A 9,691-nucleotide genomic window follows, 5' to 3' on the forward strand; every position below is an offset into this window, starting at 1 on the left:
TGTTAGAGTCCTGCATTATATTTGAAGAAATTAAATAATGAAAAATCTGCATAAATGTATGTCTATTTCTCGCGTTGCGATAAAACAACGGTACACAGAGCCATCGAATTTTGAATGACGTAATCCTTCTAGGAATATAGTCATGTGGAAGACGAAATTTGAAATTTGGAATTTGTTTTATTATCGATTTCATATTTTGTAAAACTTTAACGAATTTTTGAGTAACAAACTTAACGATTTAAAAGCGAGTAATGCAACACTCTACAAAAAGAAAAAAAAAAAATTTATCTACGACGCGCGGAACTGTCTATTGGAAATTCTAAAGGTATGCTTATTTTAAAATTATTTTGCGACATTCCTATATTGAACTGAATTTTATGGTTTAAGTGCAAAGAATTATGATATTTAATAAATAAAGGTAACACACAAAACGTTAAGTAATTTAAAATCTGAAACCTTTCAGATTTTTTTTTCGTTTAATCCATTTTGTGATGTAGCCGTTCCTCATTAAACACTAATACCGGCTAGCTTTAAAAAGGATTTATTAACAGAGCACACAGGAACGGTTACAAACAAAAGAAATATACATACAAATGAAACATCAAACATTAGAATAACTGAGACATAGTAAACTATCATCATGGCGGCTGGAGGTCGACTGACGTTTTTCCACTTCGCCACTAGATGGCGTTTCAATAAAATAGTTCGGTTACAGTTCATGAGTTCATGGCGTTGAAGAAAATAGTTTAATTATACTTAAACAGTTCTGTTACATCCTCCCCCTCTGACTTCGTAGAGGTCTCGGCAAGAAGTCAGGAACTGACATTTGTCTACTTTGTGCAGCGGGCGGAGAATCAGATGGACGGGCTCCAGTTTGACGAGCAGTAGATTTAGCGTCACCTTGCGCAATAGATGCAGATTCGGGTGGTATTACACGTTTCGGGCGCTCTCCTTTCTTTAAGAGAAGCACTGAAGTTACACGAGCTGAGTTCTGAAACTTATTTCGATCTTGATATGGTTTCAAAGCTGAAACATGATACTTGCCGAGAATTTTGTCTGGTTCGTGAGGATCGGCAATATCATAAGTGGTTGGAGATCTTGTAGTCACCATCACATAAGGACCATCTCTTTTCGGCATGAATTTAGCAGTTTTCTTTAGTGGACCTTTGCTCATTGGGTGGACCCAAACTTTATCTCCAGGAACGAATTTCGGTGTTTCTCTTCGTTTTTTGTCAGCATATCGTTTCTGCTTATCTTGATGCATTTCGACTCTTTCTCGTACCTGTTGTACATTTCTTGCAAAACGTTTCCAATATGGAGTAATTTCGGGAACAAAATTATCGTTCTCAATTACGGCTTTTATATCATGCTTTACATCATCTAAGGTTCGTAACTCTCGTGCAAATTGAAGAAAAGCAGCAGAATGCCCAGTTGAATCACATTTGGCTGCATTCAAAGCAAACCTTATTAATGGCAGTTTATCCTTCCATGACTGATGGTCGTTACCAACAAGAATTGCTAAACGTGGTTTCAGATCTCTATTCTTCCTTTCAACTGGGTTAGATTGTGGGTGATAGACAGGAGTAAAACTTTGATCAATGTTCAAGATATAGCATAGTTGTTGCATAACAGCACTAGTAAACTGGGTACCATTATCACTTATTATTTTCCTGGGTAACCCAAATCGAAGGGCGACTTCCTCCAAAAGAATAGTGGCACGTTCTCTGGCCGTGGCTTCCTTTAAAGCAAATAGTTCTGTCCACTTCATGGCACAGTCCTGCACAATAAAAATCCATTTTTCACCAGACGGTGTTTCAGGAAGGGAACAGAAAAGATCAATTGACAAGGTCTCAGAACGTTGAGCATAGACTGGAGTTTGAAGTAAGCCAGATGGCTTTTGATTAGTGGCTTTATAACGACAGCATTCGAGACAGCTTTTGACATATTCTGCTATATCCTTTCTCATTCCAACCCAGTACTACCTTTTTGCTATTCGATAAAATGTTCCTTCAGATCCAAAGTGACCGGCCGTTGGCGAATCATGATATTCTTTCGAGATTTCTGCTTTTCTTTTTTGAGGTATAACTAGTTGAGCTTCTTCCTCTTCCGAATCAGGGGAATATCGGTACAAAACTCCTCTGTTCATAACGTAGCCTCTTCCAGTCCAAGTGGCACAGTCTGCTTCTTTCTCTGGACTCTCAAAAGTTTTGATGATTTTCCGAAGATCATCATCTTCTAGCTGTCATTGTCGTAATTCTGCAGGGCTAATAGTAGGGATTTCAACAGAAACAGCACAGACTTGACAAGAATCTGTACTTGAATGCTCACAAATAGGACGAGATAATAGATCAGCAATAAAGTTCAATCGTTCAGGAATGAAATTGATAGTCAGATTGTAGGATTGAATTTGTAAGGCCCATCTTGCGAGCCTACCAGTTGATGACTTTAGAGACATCAGCCACTTCAATGGTTGGTGGTCAGAGGTGATTGTGATAGACTGGCTTTCGACATATCCTCTAAATTTGTGGAGTGCCCATACTACTGCTAAGGCTTCTTTTTCTATGGTGGAATAGTTTCGTTCTGATGTGGTCAGCAAGCGCCTGGCATATTCTATAGGGTGTTCTTCATTTTTCTCTCTTTGTAGCAACACTGCTCCAATGGCTACATTGCTAGCATCTGTGCGAATAATAAAAGGCTTCGTTCCATCAGCTTGCTTAAGAACCGGCGGGCTAATTAATTTGGATTTCAGCTCTTGGAAAGCATTTTCTTGTTGGGCTTTTCACTTCCACAGTGCTTTCTTCTTTGTTAAATCCGTTAACGGTTTGGCTATTTGAGAAAAATTTGGAATATATCGAAGATACCAGGAACACGTTTGTACGAACGATTGCACTTGCTTAACAGTTTTCGGCGATGCCATTTCTGCAATGGCAGCAGTCTTGTGTGTATCAACAGCTATACCATGCTTAGTAATGTAATGGCCTAAATATTTCACTTTTTCACAACAGAAGTGGCACTTCTCATGGTTAGCATTGAGCTTGAATAACGATAGACGTTGGAAAACTTGTTCTAAGTCAGAAAGGTGCTTTTCGAAGCTAGATGACAGCACGATGATATCATCTAAATATGACAAAGCAAACACATTATTACGTACAGAACGGAACTTATCTATCAATCTAGAAAAAGTGGCAGGAGCGTTTCTCAATCCGAAGGGCATAAATTTATATGTACCAAAAGGGCAAACGAAAGCAGTCTTATTATGATCTTCTTCAGCTATTCTCACCTGATGATAACCTGGTCTCAAGTCAATAGTTGACATATAAGGTGTCGGTTTTGCTTCACTCAACAAATCATCTATACGTGGCAAAGGATAAGTGTCTGGAACGGTCTGAGCATTTAGGTTACGATAATCAATGTATAACCGTACTTTTCCATCCGCCTTGGGAATCAGAACCACAGGAGAGGCATAGGAGCTTTCACATTCTTTTATGATACCTTGTTTTAGAAGGGAATCAAATTCCTTTTCCAACAGTTCTTTCTTACTTGGTCTCATCCGATATGGAGAGACTGAAACAGGGGGCTGTTTCTTGTGTTAATATGATGTTCAATGAATGGAGTGGCTTCTCCCCTTACTTTGAAGACAGTGTGATATTTGTTAAGCAATGCATCAATTGCAAGCCGTTGGGCTGTAGTTAATTGCTGTCCTTCATTTTCTCGTAGTCGGCAGTTGTTTACAACAACTGGGGTTTCTTCCAGTACTTGGGATTGATGAGGTTTCAGGAAGCTATATTTTCTTCGAGGTTCATCAGAAAAGTTCCACTTATTTTCAGCAAGATTTAAAACAATTTTAGCTTTTTGAAGAAAGTCAATTCCTAACAGAGTCGAGTTATTTTTGGCATCAGGCAACAGAGTTTTGAACTCTTTGCCTTCGAGAAGAATAATTTGTTCGGTGCGAAGTACCTCTTTTTCAGATACCAAACCATCAGCGAAAGACACCTGTAGTGTTGTCTTTTCAAATACTGCATCTTGTTTCTGCAGAATATGATAAAAGGATTCACTTGCGATTGAGTGACTAGCACCACTGTCGGCGAAAGCTGTACCGGAAACACCATAATACTAATTCGAAATACAGCAGTCCGAGTGGAAGATAAACAGGATCGGATTTGGATAGTGCCAAAATTTGATGAATTTGAAATCTTTGGGGAGTTACAGTGTGGACATTTAGACTTGATAAAACCAGTTTTTCCGCACCCATAGCATGTTAAAGGAGGTCGCTTTTCCTCTGTTTATTGCTGACCACGATTTGAAAAGGTTTTATGAGTTCCCTGTATGTCACTTGTTCGATTTTCTACTTTGTGTTTGGATGGATTAGTCAGTTTGTAAGAATAGTTCCGCCTGCCAGGAAGTTGAGTGTTATAGTTCGTATTTTTAACACGTACAGCTTCATAATCATTCAATTTCTGTACTAATTCAGATGAACTCTTTATTTTTCCCCAAGTATCAATAAAATGCTCCTTAACGTCACTACTCGCTCTTCTTTTAAGCTGATCCGTCAGGACCAAGTCTTTGAGTGATTCAAAGTCTGTAACATCGAGACTATGAAGCCACTCTTCGAGATAATTCTTTAATTCGTAAGCAAAATCTTTCCATAAGGACCCACGGTGTTTTTGGTGTGTAGTAAGTTTAATTCGAAATGATTCAGCATTTAATTTGAATCTTTGTAGCAGAATCTTCTTGATGTAAGAATGATCTAATTTGTCTTTTGGTTCTCTTAAAATAATTTGCGAAATGTCTATAGGCAGAAGAGGTAGAAGATGAGTAATCTATTTGTTTTATATTAACTTTCTCACATTTTCTTTCAAAAATTTGCAGTTAGGTTGCAATGTAAGAAGTTCCTGTAAATTTAGGGATTAGGTGTTGAATATTTGTTTCAATAGCTGCATTTGAAGCAAAGGCGGCTGTATGTGGTGTCTCCTCATGAGTCATAATTTCTCAAGTTGATTTCGTTTTCAGGAAACAGGTTGGAAGAGCATTAGAATTTCGAATCAAAACTTCAAGATTTCACAGAACATAGAAATAACATTTATTAACGATAAATTTAATGATATAGTATATTACTTCCGCCTATAGCGGCCATGAAAATATAATCAAGTATCAAAAGGGTATGACATGCGTCATTCTTCAAGTTCAAGCGTCAAGTGAAGATATTTTTCCTCGGCGCGCATCAAGAGCGCCACCTATCTACCGAAAAGACGGAACATACTCCGCCCCGATGAACATTGGTTCATTACAACATTGTTATAAAGATATTCAATTTTAGATTTAAACAAGTTTCCCAAACATTCAACAGTATATCATATAAAATAAAAATGCATAATGACAAATTTAAATTGAATAACATCATTAAATTTAGCACAAAATTTTACAAATAAAACATACTTACAATCTCTAGGAGGAAAACAAAATAATGAAACTGCTAAATTACCATAATCCACAATTGTGGTTCATTCTCTGAATCTGAAACATAATTGAATTAATAACAGTAAAGACACAAATTATGAATATGGAATTAATGTTTTTTTAGAGTCTTATTCACTCAATGGTAAGCGGGAAAGTTTACGTATAGGACGCTTCATTTCACCCAATAAAGTTTTTAGTTTCACAACACGAACTTTTCCATCAGCACCAGGAAATAGTTCAATTACTTCTCCAAGTCGCCACTTTAATGGAGGCAAATTATCGTCCTTTCTCAAGACGAAGTCATTGAGGGCTAAATTTGGTTTATCCCTCAACCATTTGGTACGCCCTTGTAATTGTGAAAGATAATCTCTAGACCAACGTTTCCAAAAGCTCTGGAAAATTTGCTGTGTCAATTTCCATCTTTCAGAAGGGGTTAGCTTATTATTTGTAAGATCAGGTTCGGGAATTGCTGTTAATGTAGTCCCAATTAGGAAATGTCCAGGTGTTAAAGGAGTAAAATCTTCAGGGTCAGATGAGATGGAAACTATTGGCCTGGAATTCAAACACGCCTCGATTTGTGTAATTAAGGTGTGAAATTCTTCGTATGTCAGAACCTGGGTCCCAATAGTTCGCTTTAAGTGAATTTTCATTTGTTTCACTCCAGCCTCCCAAAGGCCTCCAAAGTGAGGGGCAGCAGGAGGATTGAAGATCCATTGAATATTTTCACCGCTCAGGTAGTTTTGAAATGCTTCCTCAGAGGAAAGTGTAGCTATGTATCTTCTTAATTCTCGATCAGCCCCAACAAAGTAGGTTCTTCTATCGGAAAAGATTTTCTTGGGTTTTCCTCTGCGTGACACAAATCTTTTCAGAGATGCTAGGAATGCTTCAGTTGTTAGATCACTGACCACTTCTAGGTGAATCGCCTTTGTGGTGAAACATATGTAAAGGCAAACAACATTTATATCTCGTTCCCCCTCTTCCTTTCCTAGCTTTAATTAAAACAGGCCTGCAAAATCTAGTCCTGTATTCGTGAATGTTCTATCCGGTAATACGCGAGAAGCAGGTAGGTCGCCCATTATCTGACTGGATGTGCTTGTTCGATTTTTAAAACATTTTATACATTTCCAAATTATTTTTCTTACAATTTTTCGGCCATTAACGATCCAATATTTCTGTCGCAGAGCAGATAGTGTTAATGTGGCTCCTCCGTGAAGGTTCACTTCGTGAAAGTGTTTGACTATCAATTCAGTAACTTGGTGACTTTTGGGAAGAATGATTGGATACTTTGTGTTTTCTAAAAGATTCGAGTTACAGAGTCTACCACCGACTCTAAGGATTTCTTCTCTATCAAGAAAAGGATTTAATTTCAGGATTTTACTGCTGAGATTCAATTTCTTCCCTGCTTTCAAAATTCTAATTTCTTCTCTAAATTCGGAATTTTGCATGATTTTAAAAATCAAATTGCTTGCCTTATCCAATTCTTGAACTGTTAAAAAAACCCTTGAGTTTTAAAGATGTAGGTTTAATATTGTGGCAGAATCTTAAACACAATGCAGTTACGCGTTTCAATTTTTTCCAGGATGAAAACCTGGATGTCAATTCAAATTCAGCCTCTTGGCTAATAACAGAACATACAGTAGTTTGACGCTGTTCTACCTGTACCTCTTCCACCATAGGCCCGATCAAAGGATCTGATGAAGGTAAATTTTTCTCTTTTAACCACACTGGTCCATTGAACCAAAATTTATTTCCCACTAGATCAGAAGCTCTTCATCCACGTGACACTATGTCAGCCGGATTATCATTTCCCTTACAGTATTTCCATTGCGAAGGTGACACAAGATCTTGTAATTCACGTACACGATTAGCAACAAAGGGTTTCCATTTATCAGCGGTACCCCTGATCCAGTGAAGAACAATTTTACAGTCACTAAAACAAAATACATTATCTTCTTGGATATTAAACAATTTCCTTAAATATTTAACAATTCTTACGGCAATAATGGGTCCCATAAGTTGTGAACGAGGCAAGGTTAATTTTTTAAGTGGGGATACACGGCTCTTTGAAAGCACAAAAGACGTACAGCAAGAATCAGGATCACGAAAATATGCAACAGCTCCATATCCCTTGAGGCTGGCGTCACAAAAGACAAAAAGCTCTATTTTATCAAAATTTACACATTTATCATTTAATATGTATTTTCTAGGAATACATAAGTTGAGAATAACTTCAATTTCAAAGTACCAAGTTTTAAACTTTTCACTCAAATAGCTGGGCAAAATTGTGTCCCAATCAATACTCAATTCCCATAACTCTTGTAATAAGAATTTTATTCTGATAACAAAAGGTGCAATGAAGCCAACTGGGTCATAAATTTTTGCCACAATCTGTAATACCTTTCGCTTCGTAACGTGTTTCCAGTCTTGTAAAAGTTGTAAAAGTTATTGTACATCTAATTTCAATGTGTCCACATCCAAATCCCAAATTATTCCCAGCACCTTTAACGTTTTCTTATCCAAATTATCTTCCTTATTAATTAAACCAATATCTTGCCAATGATTTTTTAAAGATACGGAATTTGATTCAAATTTTCTTAAGTTCATACATGCGTCTTGAAGAATTTTAACTGCATCAGTTGATAGTGAGAAAACTTCTTCAACGGAGTCTGCTCCATGGATAAGGTCATCAACATATAAGGACTTGTCAACAGCTTTGCTATATTTCTTTTCATAACCCTTAATATGATGTTTGATAGTGGCGGACAAAATAAACGGACTTGTTGTCATTCCAAACGGCACTCGGCACATTCGAAAAACCTTAAAGCCTAAACTATTGTCACTATAGTCGTAAGAATGATCAAACCACAAGAAACTTAAAAAATTTCTATCTTCACTATCAATTTGAATTTGGTGAAAAGCCTTCTCTATGTCTGCACAAAATGCAGCTTTATGTACGCGAAATTTTAAAATTACATCCAAAAAGTTAGGATTTAAATTAGGGCCTGATATCAAACATTCATTTAACGATTTAGCTCCTTCAGACTTAGAGGAGGCATCATAAACTATTCTTATTCTTGTTGTTACTTCTCCTTCACGAATAACGGGTCTATGAGGCATATAATAACAGTTAGGTTCATTTTCAACAAACTTACATTCTTCAATAATCCCCCTTTCAACTTGTTCTCTAATTATATTATCATATTCATTATATAGAAAATCATTTCCCTTTAATTTATGCTTTAGTCCTAGAAATCGTTGTTTAGCAACGAAAAAATTATCAGCGAGTTGTGATTTATTGTCCTTCCAAAAGAGTTTTGTTTCGTACCTGCCGTTATTAAATTTTAAACTGTCGTTAAAATGCTTAATAGTATACAAATCAGTTTCCTAAAATGTTTTGTTTTCATTTTCAATTCCTATCGAATCCAATTTCCAAAATGACTGTAAATCAAATGTGTTTCCGTCAACGGTAGGTAAAAACAACGCATTAATCCGAGTATTATTATTTTTTACTTTACCCATCACTGTGTATCCAAATATCGTCGATACTATAAACAAACCATCATTTATCACTGAATTACTTCCTGTTTGTATATACCAAAAATGCTCCACGCCAAGCAGAATATTTATGTTCTCATTAACGGGACTTGTATCCGAAAGTTCCAAACCCTTTTTGTCATAAATTCTTTAATGTTTTGACATGTTGATGGTGCCTGGAATTCTATTGATGATATTAATTCTATCCCGATAGCTTCTACAACAAGGCAGCGATAATCGTTTTTATTTTTTATTTTTAGACTATATACATCAAATTCTTGCGTGTTACCGCGCTGATTTCCAAACGAATAAATTGTTGGAGATTCTTTTCTAATGACTTGCAATTCTAAATCGCGCGCTAACTTGTGGGTGATGAAGTTTCGTTCACTACCTGAATCAATTAATAATCTTACGATTCTCGATTTATTTTTGCTTTGAGCAACAACAGAACATGTCTGTAAAAGCATACTATTTTCAGGTTTTAGAGTGTTATAGTGGGAAGTAGATACTAAAGTTTTATTTTGCGTATCTGCGGATTTAACATCTTCCATTTCTTTCGATTTCAAACGGCAGAAAAGTTTATCAGGATTTTTCTCGTTACAATTTTCGCATGGTTGTATTTTTGACCGACAATTCGATGAAAAATGTGATTTTAGAAAGCATTTGTAACAGCGACCTTCCCGTTTTAATTTGTTTCGTT

Source organism: Stegodyphus dumicola, chromosome 2 (assembly GCF_044657685.1).
Source record: "Stegodyphus dumicola isolate Sdum_Otavi_A_Nest chromosome 2, ASM4465768v1".
NCBI classification, from domain to species: domain Eukaryota; kingdom Metazoa; phylum Arthropoda; class Arachnida; order Araneae; family Eresidae; genus Stegodyphus; species Stegodyphus dumicola.